At 41.3% G+C, this 13716-nt stretch overlaps 1 protein-coding gene across 1 annotated transcript in view; it reads right to left on the reverse strand.

The window, feature by feature from the left end:
• The window catches only part of GAD2 (glutamate decarboxylase 2), a gene marked incomplete at its 5' end in the record, with an annotated part of 538013 nt that overhangs the window by 275786 nt on the left and 248511 nt on the right, over positions 1-13716 (reverse strand). The window lies entirely within an intron of this gene.

Here is a 13716-nt window from a genome sequence, read left to right on the forward strand (position 1 = left end):
CTGAAATTAATTCTTCTTTAGTAATTGCACTTTGCAAAGTCATTGGACAATACACATTCAGCAAAAAATCAGTATTAGTAAAAGTGCTCCAGCAGACCAGGCGGTTGCAAAGTTCCTGCTCAATGGATTTTACAAACGTTCCCAGTAGTACTTAGCCTAGATAGTTGGAGATGCAAATAGCTCCTGGTATACTCCTGCAAACGTACTGTGACATATTCTCTGGGCTACCATTTTCACAGTCAATAATATTACAAAGAATAGACTTAAGCCAGAGTCTTCAAACTGGGGGGCTTAGGTTTTCAAAGGGGTGGGGGCACCAGGCACTGGGGAAATAGGAGAAGAGCTGAGAACGGAGCTGTGCTATTAGTGACAAAAGCGAAAGTGGAATTAAGATACTGTGTAATTAGCTGTCATTACATTTTTTGGGGGTCTAAATAACCCTCAAAGTCTTTCCGACCCCTACTTCTGATAAAAGAATCACTCTGTCCATCGCATGATGGCATTCATATATTTGATGGCATTTTGAAAGGGTTTAACTGAACATAACTACGTCAGAATTGTTAAAAGACAATGTTATAGTATAATTCTGTCCAATTGTGAAAAAACAAGTTTGTCATTCTGAGGGAGAGGGCCTATAAAACTTTTGTACATGGAGAGGCCTGAAAATATTTGCCTTAAACACTGAGGAAATGTGCACCATGTACAAATACCCCTTTGTTTTTGGAGAGTGCCCATCCCCTACATAAATTCCAGGTTTGGAGGTGATCTGTTCCCTTTATCATCCTAGCAGGAGGGTTACTGCAGCCCTTTCCTGGAGTAAGAGTGTTAACATTTTGTTAGGTTCTGCGCTCAGAACCTAGAGCAGGTGACCCCTTGACAACTGTGCCCAAGGATGAAACTGGAACGTGTAAAAGTCTGAAAACAACAGTTGCTGGATGCTGCCTGTCCTGTCAGTCACACATAACTTATTCTCATAAATAAATACATGTATTTACTTGAAAGTCCCCTAGCTGTGAGTACCTTTTACATTTCCAGGGTTGAAAACGGTTGGATTGGAGTTTTGTGACTCTCCACTAATGTACAAGTTTGTAGGCGTTTACAAACTTAGAAGGCTGACCAAGTCTTGTTCTGGCCAAATCCCATCCTTTGAGTATGAGTTAGAACTGAGCATTTCTCTGTAGTCATGGCAAGAAATAAAAAGTAGTAAACCCATTTATGCCTGCAAGGATTCTTTTTGTGAATTAAAGTATTTTTGTCTGCAAATGTACGTGTATGACTGAAAATGCCTTTGCCAATTTCCCACAATGTGTGTCCTATTACTAGTTGATTACTAATCGTGTGCTCAAAGAATGCACCTAAGAGTCTTCTGTAATATTCTATAAATTACTCATTCCATTTACATCCTGGATGTACCCATTGCTTTTTACATAGACAAGTTCTCTACCAACCCATATGTATCTTTCTTGTTCTGTTAGTATCTCTCTGTTTCTTTGCTGTTTATTTTGCTTTAGGTTCTGTGATCCATTCATCATGGCTTTAGCTGGTCACATTTGCTGACCTTGTGAATCTGCTTTTAATCAGGCTTGTTTTTTTTTTTGCTGAAGCATTTGTTTTTTTGCTTTTTTCTGTGTCATGTGCGCAGTCTGGCTCTAATTATCATATCCAGAATAAACTATTGATTATCAGCTCTTGGTTCGAGTTCCATGTGTTCTTTTGACTCTCAGCTCTCAATTCCTATAGTGAAGAAATAACTGTTTACAGATCAATGCATTTACATGCATGTTTTTGTTGTTTCTATTGTGTTCCTTTTTGATGCATGCTCGATAAATTGCTGTGGAGTGCCAGGTTTGTCACTCATACTTTCTGGAGGCTTTCACAGACATGTCATTGAGAGTGATTCCATAACCGTTTTATAAGACAGAAGCACTAGACATGGATTTAGGGACACTTATATGGGAGGGAGCCTCACATTGCCCCTATATTAGACTAAATCAACTGCTCTATGTTATTATTATAGCACCAACCACTCAGGATTGGCAAATGCAGGGATTCACAGGATGAAAGCCCATGAATGGCTAAATGAAAGATAACAGAGGAGAATCCCATCTACTTTCCATGAAGGCATTTCAGTAAGGTCTCTGCCTTCTTCCTCTGAATCAGAATCTCAATTCCTCTATCAGTCATGAAAGGGGAGGACATTTAGCAAATTCAGGGCAGAAAAGGATGATGACTTCCACAGGCTTCTATGTTTTCTCAGCTTTCACCACACAGATCAGAGGCATGGGAATCTCTTTGATAGAGCATGCTAGCACCCCTGCATCTTTATTCAGCAACTTTACCAGGGGAACCCTACTTCCACTCAGCACCACCACAGACATCTGCTATTCACAGATGAATCACAACCAGGATATTCATTTTTAAAAATGTTTTATTAAACAACTCCAATTATTACTTATAGAAAAATACAGATTACATCAGTAACAAATATATAAAAATCTTCATGATTAATAAAACTAACTAGAATACATAATTCACTACATTAATTAAATACATTTTGGGACTTCGAAAATATACAAGTTGTAGCGGAAACAGTTTATCTTATACATTTCTTACCTCCCTACTTCAGGCTGCTTTTGGAGACCAGATCTTACTGCCACGTACTCTAGAATGTCTTCCTCTAGTAGCATAAATGGCTTTTTTCTGATTATATACCCCCAAAAAATGAGCTAGACACATTTGATAGCTTGGGGGATCCACGTCCTTCCAGCGGGCTGCAAGTATTATTCTATAAACAGCTGTACCTACAAAAATACATGATTCCTCCTCTGTATTAAGCCCAAGAGTGCTATCATAGCCAGGAATATAAAGTGTGGGCGATTCTGCCACCTTATGCCCAAACACCTCCTCCCAAAATTCTGATAGCATCTTTTTAAGTGGTGTTAATTTAATACATTCATTAAACATATGTGATGGGGTGGCTGGGCCTAATACACACCTGGGAGACTCATTGTTTATTCTTTTACCCCATGCATATAGTTTAGCAGGGGTATAGTACAAATTGTAGATGGTCTTGTATAGCTGGGCGCTTTAGATTAGAATATAAGAGTAAACGTGATGTTATAAGTAGGCTCATGTCAATATCAACATTGGGGTTAGCAAATTTACCAGCCCATGATGACTCTGTATGTTCCAGGTCATCTTGAAGTTTTTCAAGAAGCAAACCATATATGGTTTCAATTCTAGTCAAGTTTTTACTTATAATATCAATTAATGGGATCTTTTCCAGTGTGATACTTGGAATTTTTAGGTTAAGAATAGTATTAACTTGAATAACTTTAAAATATTCATTAATAGAAATCTCAAAGTTCCTCTGTAAGTGCAAAAACCTTGTATTTGAGTCATCTCCCAAAAAGTCCCATACTGTAATAATCCCCATGCTTTCCCATTTCTTGGCAATGTCGTCATTAGCCTGTATAGGCAATAGAGAAGAATGCCACAAGGGGGTATATCTATTGAATTTTGGGATTGCCATATATCTAGAAACCTTCCTCTATATTTTCCATGCACTACTGATGACTTTGAATTACATTTTTTTTTATAGTAGCTTGGTTCTAGTTGTCTCAGCAAGAGCCCTTGAGCTTTCTTTCCAATTGATAATTCATAGATAGATGGTATTTCCATGACCTCCGTGTTCTTAATGACAGCCGTGGTATTAAAGAGTGGTGCCATTTGATGGAGAATGGCAGCCCAAAAGTATAGCATTATATTGGGAATAGCGAGGCCGCCCCTGTTTTGTGGTAAGGATAAATATTTTAGAGACCTCCTGATTTTTCCATATTGTCAAACAAAATTGGACATTTGTGATTCAAGAGATTTAATAATATGATCTTCTACAATTAAGGGAATAGCTCGAAACAAATATAGTTCCCTAGGAAGTATGTTCATTTTAGAATATTTCCCCTACCAATGATTGACAGATGGAGAGTATTAACCCTAGTAAGATCTTTTCTTATGACCCTCATAAGGGGTTCATAGTTGAGTTTGTAATGTTTTCAACCTCTGGACTCAGACATACCCCAAGATACGTGGCTTTTTCTGCTTTTTTAGGATCCATATAGTCAATATTATTGGTGCATAGAACAATAGTTTTATCCCTATTAAGAGAATATCCAGAGTAATGGCCAAATGACTGGGTAATAATCTCTATTTCTGCAATTGCCTCAGCGGGGTTTGGTGTTAATACTGCCACATCATCGGCATAAGCAAGTATCTTTGTTTCATACGCACCGGCAATGATTGGTTTTATTTCCTGGGTCTGTAATAATTTTATAATCAGAGGGTTGATGTACATAGCAAACAATATCGGGACGCAGGGGCATCCCTGCCTTGTTCCTCTCGATATACTAATTGCACAGATTGCAATACCCATTACTTGGAGCTTAGCTCTTGGTTCTTGATACATTGCTTTAATCAATTTTACAAGACCAGGCACAAAATTATTAGCCTCCAACACACCCCACAAAAATTCCCATGACACGCGATCGAAGGCTTTCTCAGCATCTAGACGGATCATTGATATCTGGCCCCCTGTCCCGGACATGATATCAAAGAGTGTAATAGCTCTCCGGGTGTGATCCGTTCTACCCTTACCAGGGATAAAACCATGTTGCTAGGGGGAGACCAGATGTTCGATGACCCTCCCGAGCCGATTAGCCAAGATCTTTGCATAAAGCTTAGAATCGGAATTAATAAATGAAATTGGACGGTACGATGATGGAACGCTCGGCAGGTTTGCCCGTTTGAGGAAAAATATTTATATTGGTTTCTTTCCATGATTCCGGCGGGGTGCCGCTCCATTGTATCCCAACAAACAGATCTAATAGAAAAGGTAATATTTGTTCTCCTAGTATTTTATAGAGTTCTAGAGGGATTTTGTCGGGGACAGCTGCTTTCCCAGAAGCCAGACCAGATAGAGCTAATTGTAGCTCTGTAATAGTAATCTCTTTTTCCAGATCCTCTCTAGTTACAGTATCTATGGCCTTGCTCCACCCAGTGTCATTTACAAATTCCCTTAGAAATTTTCTAATTTCAGCTGAATCAACTATAGTGTCCCTTTGGTAGAGCTTTTGGTAGTATTGTTGAAATACTTCAACTTTATCCCCTGGTTTTGTATACTCCTGACCTTCTGCCTTAATAGAAGTAATCATGTTATATGAAATCTCCTGTCGAGTGCGCAAGGCCAGTTGCTTACCCACCCTCTCTCCATTTTCATAAATGCTACTTTGGTGTGACTGAAAAGTTTCTGCAGCTTTCTGAGTCAGCCCATTGTTTAGATCTGTTTTTAGAACCAACATTCGGCGCAAAGTGTGTTTTCCATCTTCACCCCGAGCTATTGATGCAACATGTTCTGCCTCTGCTCTAACCAGATCTCGCATCAGTAGATGGTTTTCCTTGTCATGTTGTTTTTTAATTCCAGCCACGTAGCTAATTGTCTCCCCCCTATGGGCAGCTTTAAAACAGTCCCAAACAACCCCCCTGGGAGCACTTACTTGATTCATGTCGAAATATCCTTGAGCCCAAGCAGTTATGAAGTTTATATAGTCTCTATTAACCAAAAGCTTCCTATCATCCAGTTTGAGCGTTTATTTTTATTTTATTATTTATTTTGGCAATTTTTAAAGCGCGCAAATACCCAGGGGTGTCTCGGCGCTTAATCTGATCAGCTGATGACAATAACAGCTCTTAGTAGGGAAACAGCCAGGTTTTTACTTGCTTCCTAAAGCTAAGGAGGGAAGGGGCAGTTTTAATAGAAAATGGAAGTGAATTCCATAGTTTGACCGTGGAAATCACAAAGCATCTGTCACCCCAGTTGGCTTTCTTTGTGCGTTGGACATTGAGCAGGTGAGCTGAAGATGACCGAAGGGTCCTAGTTGTTACAAGGGGACGGAAAGCTTGTTTGAGAAACTGGGGGCCAGAGTTGTTGATGGCTTTGTAAGCAATACAAAGAGCCTTAAATTTTGTACGGCTTTTTACAGGCAGCCAGTGAAGTTGTTGAATGAACGGAGTGACGGAGGTTGACTTGGGTATGCTCAGTAAGATTCTGGCAGCGGCATTTTGCACCAGTTGAAGCCTGTTAATAACTTTTTGCTGCGCATTGAGCAAAAGGGCGTTGCAATAGTCCGTTCTTGAGAAGATAAGGGCACTGATCAAGGTTTTGCCAGCTGAGATGGGAAGGTAGGGGAGAAGCTTTCTGATCTTTTTTTAGGTGAAGAAAGAGGTGGAGACTATGAAGTTAACATGATGATGAAAGAGCAGTCTATCATCGAACATAACTCCAAGGTTACGCACCTTAGTAACAGGCTTAGGTGGAGATCCCATCTCAGACGGCCACCAAAGGGGAGACCAAGCGGGTTCAAGCTTCCCAAATGTCATCACCTCTGTCTTTTCAGAGTTCAACTTAAGACAGTTGGAGGACATCCAGGAGCTGATGGCAAGCATTCCCTGTTGAAAGTTTGCGGCAACTGAGGATCCATCATGGTGTATGGAAAGAACCAGCTGGGTGTCGTCGGCGTATGTGGTAAGACTAATGCCGTACGATTTGATCACCCTCGCTAAGTCCGAGACATAGATATTGAACAGGGTCGGACTTAGCGAGGAGCCTTGCGGCACTCCGCATGGAAGGGAGAAGGTGAGAGAGAGAAAAGGACCTAATTTCACGGTTTGGGAGCGGTTGGCTAGAAAAGAGGCAAGAAGGTCTTTGGCTTTGTGCTGGATACCGATTGCCGAGACACGGTCGATCAGAGTGGGATGATCGACTGTGTCAAAGGCCGCGGATAGATCGAGAAGAATTAGAACTGCCGCACCGCCTTTGTCTAGCGTCATTCTGATCTCATCTGCCGCTTTTATTAGTGCTGTCTCGGTTCCATGCGCTTTCCTGAACCCAAACTGGGTGTCATCCAGCAAATTGTTAGTTTCAATGAATCTGGAAAGCTGTATATTCATGAGTCTCTCAAAAATCTTTGCAGGGAAAGGGAGACAGGCAATGGGTCGGTAGCTGGAAGGGGAAGTAGGGTCAAGGGTGGCTTTTTTTAAGAGTGGCTTAATTATAGCCTTTTTCCATACAACTGGGTATGTGCCTGTGGTAAACATAGTATTGCAAATATTGGTCAGAGCAGGAGAAATGGCATCAGGAATTAGATTGAGGATGGACGGAGGACATGGGTCCTGGGGTGATCCCGATTTGGTGCTAGAGATTAGACGAGAGATATCTTCCTCTGATACACTAACAAACTCTGGAAAGGAAGGGGAGCTGATGGTTGGAAGTTGGTTATCTGTAATGTGAAATGAGGAAGGTATGTGCAGGAAGGCAGAGAAAATGGAAGTGACTTTGTCCAGAAAGAAATCTGCAAGGGAGTTGCAGAGGGATTGAGAGGTGTCGGGAAAGGGAGAGGGGGGATTTGAAAGGTGGTTAACCACCTGAAACAATTTCCTGGCAGAGTTAAGCGCCTGATTGATTTGGGAGGTATAATAAGTCGTCTTTTCCAAAACAATGAGGTCTTTGTACTTGGATAGGGCGCATTTATAAGACAGTTTGTCTAGAGGGTTGTAATGCCTGCGCCAACGCCTTTCCAAGTTTCTGTAGTGTTGTTTATGCAAACGGAGGGATTCGGAAAACCACGCGGCGGAAGGGGAGTTTCTTTTTGCCTGGTCAAATTTATTAAATTAATTGTAAGAATTAAGGAATTATGATCGGAGATTATTTTAGGACATTTAATAACTTCTGCTTGGTTAGACAAGTCCCTTGTCGCTAAAATATAATCTATTCTAACATATTTGTTGTGGGGGTGTGAAAAGTATGTGTATCCAGGATCGAACTGATTTTTAACATCCCAAATATCGACAAGGTCGTAACTATCTCTGAGTTGGCTGATAGCTCTGAATACCCTTGGTTTGTGGCCTGAATATATTTCCTGACTCTGTTTCCTAAATGCAGAAACCAAGGAAGTATTAAGATCACCACAAAATACAAGCGATCTTGAACAAGATGCGAGCTCTAAATCTTCAAATATTTGTGGGTCATCCTGATTTGAGCCGTAAGCCGAACAGATAGTTATGCCCAATGCCAGTTCTATGATAACCCACCTCCCATGGGTGTCCACTGCCTTACGTATAGCTTGTCCTAAGGGAATTTTAGCTAAAATAGTTACCCCATGAGTACTTGACGTTTGTGTGGTACAGGCAAGCAGATTGTAGCCACCAATTTTTAGCAAATCTCTTTTATCCCAGGGCAAGGGAGTCTCTTGGAGACAAATTATATCAGCAGAATTTTGTTTAATTATTTCACATAAACATGCTCTCTTACTCCTATCATTAAGTCCTGCCACATTCCACAAACATATTGTTATCTTTACCATTACAGCTTATTGGCTAAGTTCCGAGAGCCTATGATCCCAAAATTCTGACAAATTTTCCAGACATCTCGATTCCTTTGTGCATTTTTTGTCAGTATTATCCATTCAATTACATTGGTTACTGTATCAGTATTAATATTGGAGTTGTTCTTTTTATCTGCTTTAACCCCTTGCCTTCCCACCACCATTCCCCCACCCTTCCCAACCTCCCCCCCACACCCATTGTGAGGCATACAGACTCCATTAGAGTCTGTTTGTGATGAACATGCAACACATGACCAGCGCTCAATCTGATATCTTACATATATATATACATACAAATGCTGAGTTACTCATATCATATATACAAATACAGAGCTACACAGTTTCCTATATAGTTTCTAATGCCTTATATTTTATGTCTTTTTCATTCTTGATCTCTTCACATTATTCCCATTTCACTATTTGCTAGCACTAACTTAGCCCATAGAGGTATTCTTTGGCCGTTATTTCGGAAAGGAAGAATTTTGTCTGGCCATCATAAATTACTTCAAGCCGAGCTGGGTTGTTAAGATAGGCCTGCGCTTTTTTGTCTTGAAAAGGCTTAATTAGCTGGCGTAACCTCCACCGCCTTTCGACGGTAGAATGACAAAAATCGGGGAGCACAAAATAAGAAACCCCATTTCTGGTGCGCTTAGCCTCAGGCCTGGCCTTCTCAAAAATCGCCTGGCAGAGCAAGAAATTGCCAAAAAACACAAGAATGGCACGGGGACACGCCCCGGTTTTCGCTGGTTGTTTTAAGGTGAATGGCACATGGTGGGAACGTTGAACTTCTGCAGTCCAGTTCAATCCAGAAAGTTCCAGGAGAGAGTCATGAAGAAAGTCCACCACAAATGAGCGAATGTCTTCCCCCTCCACCACCTCGGGAACCCCTAAAATGCGTAAATTATTTCTCCGCTGGCGGTTTTCAAATTCCTCCAGTTTCCATCTGACAGCTCAGCTTCATGAGATTCAACCCGTTCTTGGTTCATAGTGATCTCCGATTCATTAGAGACCATTCTAGATTCTAATTCAGTCCGTCGATCCCCAAATGTACTACAGGTCCTAGTCAATGTACGCACCACCCCTTGCACCTTACGTAGGGCTGCCTGAGCTTTGTGCCCATCCTGAGATGTTTCCTCGCGATGTGATGCGATGGCTTGGAGAACAGTGTAAAGGGTTGGAGCAGCAGGATCTAGGTGTATCGGGTGATAAAATTGCTGTACTGAGTTTGCCAAACAAGAGGAGTTAGTGAGCTGGTTAGTCAGGGTATAATCCCAGGCCAAATCAGTTGCCCCATGATGGCTCTTTTTTCGTTTCAAAACAGTTTTTAGTTCGACCCTGGGGTCTTCTAGTTTTTCGCCACTTCCAATTTCATCAGTCAGACAAGATGCAGTGTCATCAGACCATTCAGCTTTATCACAGAACAAAAAAAAGTCGCTGGGGTCCTTCTCTAACTCCATGTCATTATTATCCATGTTACTAGCATTAGCCACCTTAGTACTGCCTGTGTTTATTACTGTATTGGGGTCAATCAGTACTATTTGAGGCGCTTGGGTTTTGTGAGCTGACCCAGGTAAAGTATGCTGCTGACCAGCCCCCCCGGCGTTAGCCCCGCTCTCCATGCTAGACACCCATCCCAGCGTCTCCCATGCCAGCATCAGTGGCTACCATCAAAGAGGATAATGGTGGAGGTATACCTTCGTTTTTTCTATTATCCGCCTCGCAATGGTCCCTCACGCTCAAATCAGAATTTGGCAACAAACCATTATCTTTTCCGACCCCCGCCAGGGTCATCGATTCTAGAACATCAGGGCCATCAGTTTCATCGGGCAGCATATCCACAACGCCTGGGCGCTCATCCAAAGTCAATACGGCTGCAGCGGTAGTCAATTCATCGGAGTCTCCAGCCCTGCTCTTCCCTCCTGACCTGGAAGCAGTCTCGCCGGGGTCTTCCGCAATAGATCTGCTACTCCCCCTCCGGGCGGCAGCACCTCCGCGCTTTGGTGTCTTCGGTGTCTTGGAGACCGACGCAGTCCCCTCCGCAGCTCCTCCGCCCGGCTTGCCTCCCAGCTCAGTGATCTCTCACTGCGCCATTCTCGCTGCTCTTGCCTTGGCAGCCGCTGATGCTGCAGCGATCTTTGGAGCCATGATTTTGTCAGCCCCAGCCCCAGCACACTCCGAAAGGTAAGCTTTAGTATCTGCTCTTTCTCCTTCTTGTGCCTTGGGAATCTCTTTCCACAGGTAACAAAGAACAGCGAGGCCAATTACGGTGCCTAAATTTAGTAACTGGCTTCTGGACGGATTTTTTTATCTCTTCCGGGCAATGTTCTGTTAACATCTCCTCTCCTCAGCTTCTTAGCTCTCTTTCTTCTTCTCGATATGGTTCGACCTTCAATATAACATTACCAGCATATTATCGGCACATTCTGTGTTTTCTTCAAGAGCTCTGGTCTGTGTGTGCACTGCGGTTTCATACAATCGCCATTTTGCCTCAATAGCTCCAACCAACCAAGAGATTCTAGGGTTGTTTGTTTTAGGTCTTGACACGATGTGGAGTGAAGCAAGTGCTCATTCCATCAGGTCAGGGCCATTAAATAAAATAATGAGTAAGAATTCAGGGAGCGAGAGAGAAGGAGAGTTTATATAAACAGGAGCAATCCTTAAGAAGTAGAAGTGAGGTAAACATATTTTTTCAGTGCAATTAGGAATAAATGCTTTTCAAGAGAGACAACTATTCAATGTTGTTTAACCATTATGAGCAGTGGAGAACTTCTTTGAAATTTTATATCTTATTCAGGGATATCTTTCACAGCTCTGTATACCACAGGAAGGGATCCAACAGATTTTGTAAAATGTTTTGTTGCTTGAATTTTAGACTAATTCAATACAAGTTGCAGGAGTTGTACTAAGCTGTTTGTAGACCTTTAAAAGACTAGAAAGCTGACACATTGGTTTGTATATGTTCAATGACTTTTGTTTACCAATCCTCAAGAACGCACAACACAACTTCACCACTCAGATCTTATCTCCATCATTGTACAGTAAATGTAGCAAGCACAAAATCTCAGTGCTACCGCAAGAATGTTAGTTTTTAAGAACTGAGCTATCTGAACCTTCTGGACCAGCCACCACAGAAAACACAGCTAGGAAAGGGTCTCCTCAGCATCACTCAAAATTAGATAAATGATGCTCAATGCAAATAACAATCATTAATATTAACTAAGGACCACTTAGAATTCTAACACTTTGTTTATATCACATCCTCCCTCAAAAGGAGAGCAACTGTGATCATGTTTACCTGTACTGAAATATGTTCTTTGAAAAGCAAGTAAGTTCAGGGATCCAGTAATACTACTAGATTATCCACTCGTTTTTCCCAACATATGTGATTTATTTGATTGAGTGCATGGTAAAAATAAGCTATTTGTATTCACAGCACACATGCACTGCATGCAAATTGACCTGATATTGAATGAATTTGAAGATGATTTGCATGTTACATATGTACTTTTTTAGAAATGAATATGATTCTGGCTAGTTTATGTCAACTGTCTATAAAGAAGAACTTCTAACATGGTTAAGTTCAGGCTCTAGGAGATTTGAAAGAGGAATTAATATACTTCTGTCTCAAAGAAAGGTAAAGTCCCTAGTGCTTGACTTTGCTAAGAACCTTCATATCCAGAGGAAAATAAATGTCCAAGCTGACCCGACCTTGGTAAAAAAGAAGGTGCTGGCAGACTTGCAGTGCACACCAAAACCCCCCACTTTTACTTTTCTCTTTACATGATTATGTGGGATCCATAGACACATAAGTTCAAGCATTTGACTCAGCTCGAAAAGACCTAATGTCCGATTTGGAAGACTGAGTAGCTTCAACCTTGGGGGGTTATGGTGTGTATTTTAGGCAAGACTAATCCTTGTGGTCGTGTTCAAACTAATACGAATAGGGATTTATTATTTTCATGGAGTATCATCAGATTGAAAACCTTGATTCAAAAGGTTTTCAGAATTAGCCTGTCTTCATTAAATGGGATATTGTAAACCATCTTATTATTCTTAGTTCAACGTGGGCACATGAGTCTAGTGTTTACCAAGAGAATCAGACACAATAAAGTAGGGAGACTCACCTTGAAAAATAGGTAAATATGTTATGATTAATTTATCACACACAAAATATTACTATTTGGAGTAAAGCCTAGTGGACTATACAAAGTAACTGCAGCTTATAGACAAACCTAGCAAGCATTTTATAAGCTACAGCTAGCCAGAGCTTAATTTGTAAAAGAATGAGTTCCGGTGCCCAAGCTCTGCTCAGAAACGCATGGCTGGCACTATTAAATGTCAAAACACACCAAATCCCAAGGCTGCTACTTCTTCAATATGCTTCTGCCTCTTTAATTCACAGCAGACACCCATTCCCATTTATCTTGCTCTTGCCTGTCCCCGCTTGCTCCATTTCAATGTAATGATGTTTCTGACTTTCCCTTCCTCCTTCTTTATCCTTTGTGTGTTTTTCTCTCTCCTACTGGCAGGAAATGTCCGATCAGGAAAAATGAGTGCCGGTAGTCCCCCCAGCTCATATAAAAATTCCAGTCAGATGTGCCAAAACAACTCAGTGTAGGAAATAATTATGCAACCCATGTATCTGGATTGTCTATGGCTTCCAGCAGCTCAGTTGCAATGCACTCTCTCCCTCTCCTCAACGAACAACGACAGGGAATAGGCTCCCAAAACAGGGCTTAGAGATCATATGCCTGAAGGCAAATCACTTTACGCATCTTGGGAAAATTTACTGAATGACTTAGCATGCTTTTTGAAATATTTATATTTTCAGCCACCCATCCCACCAATCATAATGACAGCAAGCAAAAAGAATGACAGTTTAAAAATTCCATACCAGTAATTTCACATATCAGTTTAGAGAAATCAAATAATGTTAAGTAATGGGTGGTGGGTAAATTAGTTGAACATTGATGGACAAATACCTAACCCGGTACAATTATTATATTTTCACAAGTCTTTGACAATAGCATGTTTTTGGAGTCAGGTACAACTTGGAGAGCACCAAGTCTTCAAGTGAGAGAATATGCTGAACAATCAGCAGAACCTGGAAGAGACATATTAATTGAATCACTCCAGCCATCTTATAACTACAGCAGCCTGGAGGCCTCTAATGTTGAAGACCAATGGGCAGCAGCCCCAGTTCTCCACTTAATCACCATCATTTTACCCAGTTCTTGATTTGTTATGGAATAAGTGCTGGAGCCCAACGTTTTTCTCAGAT

This window comes from Lissotriton helveticus, chromosome 10, assembly GCF_964261635.1.
Source record: "Lissotriton helveticus chromosome 10, aLisHel1.1, whole genome shotgun sequence".
In the NCBI taxonomy this organism is placed as follows: Eukaryota; Metazoa; Chordata; class Amphibia; order Caudata; family Salamandridae; genus Lissotriton; species Lissotriton helveticus.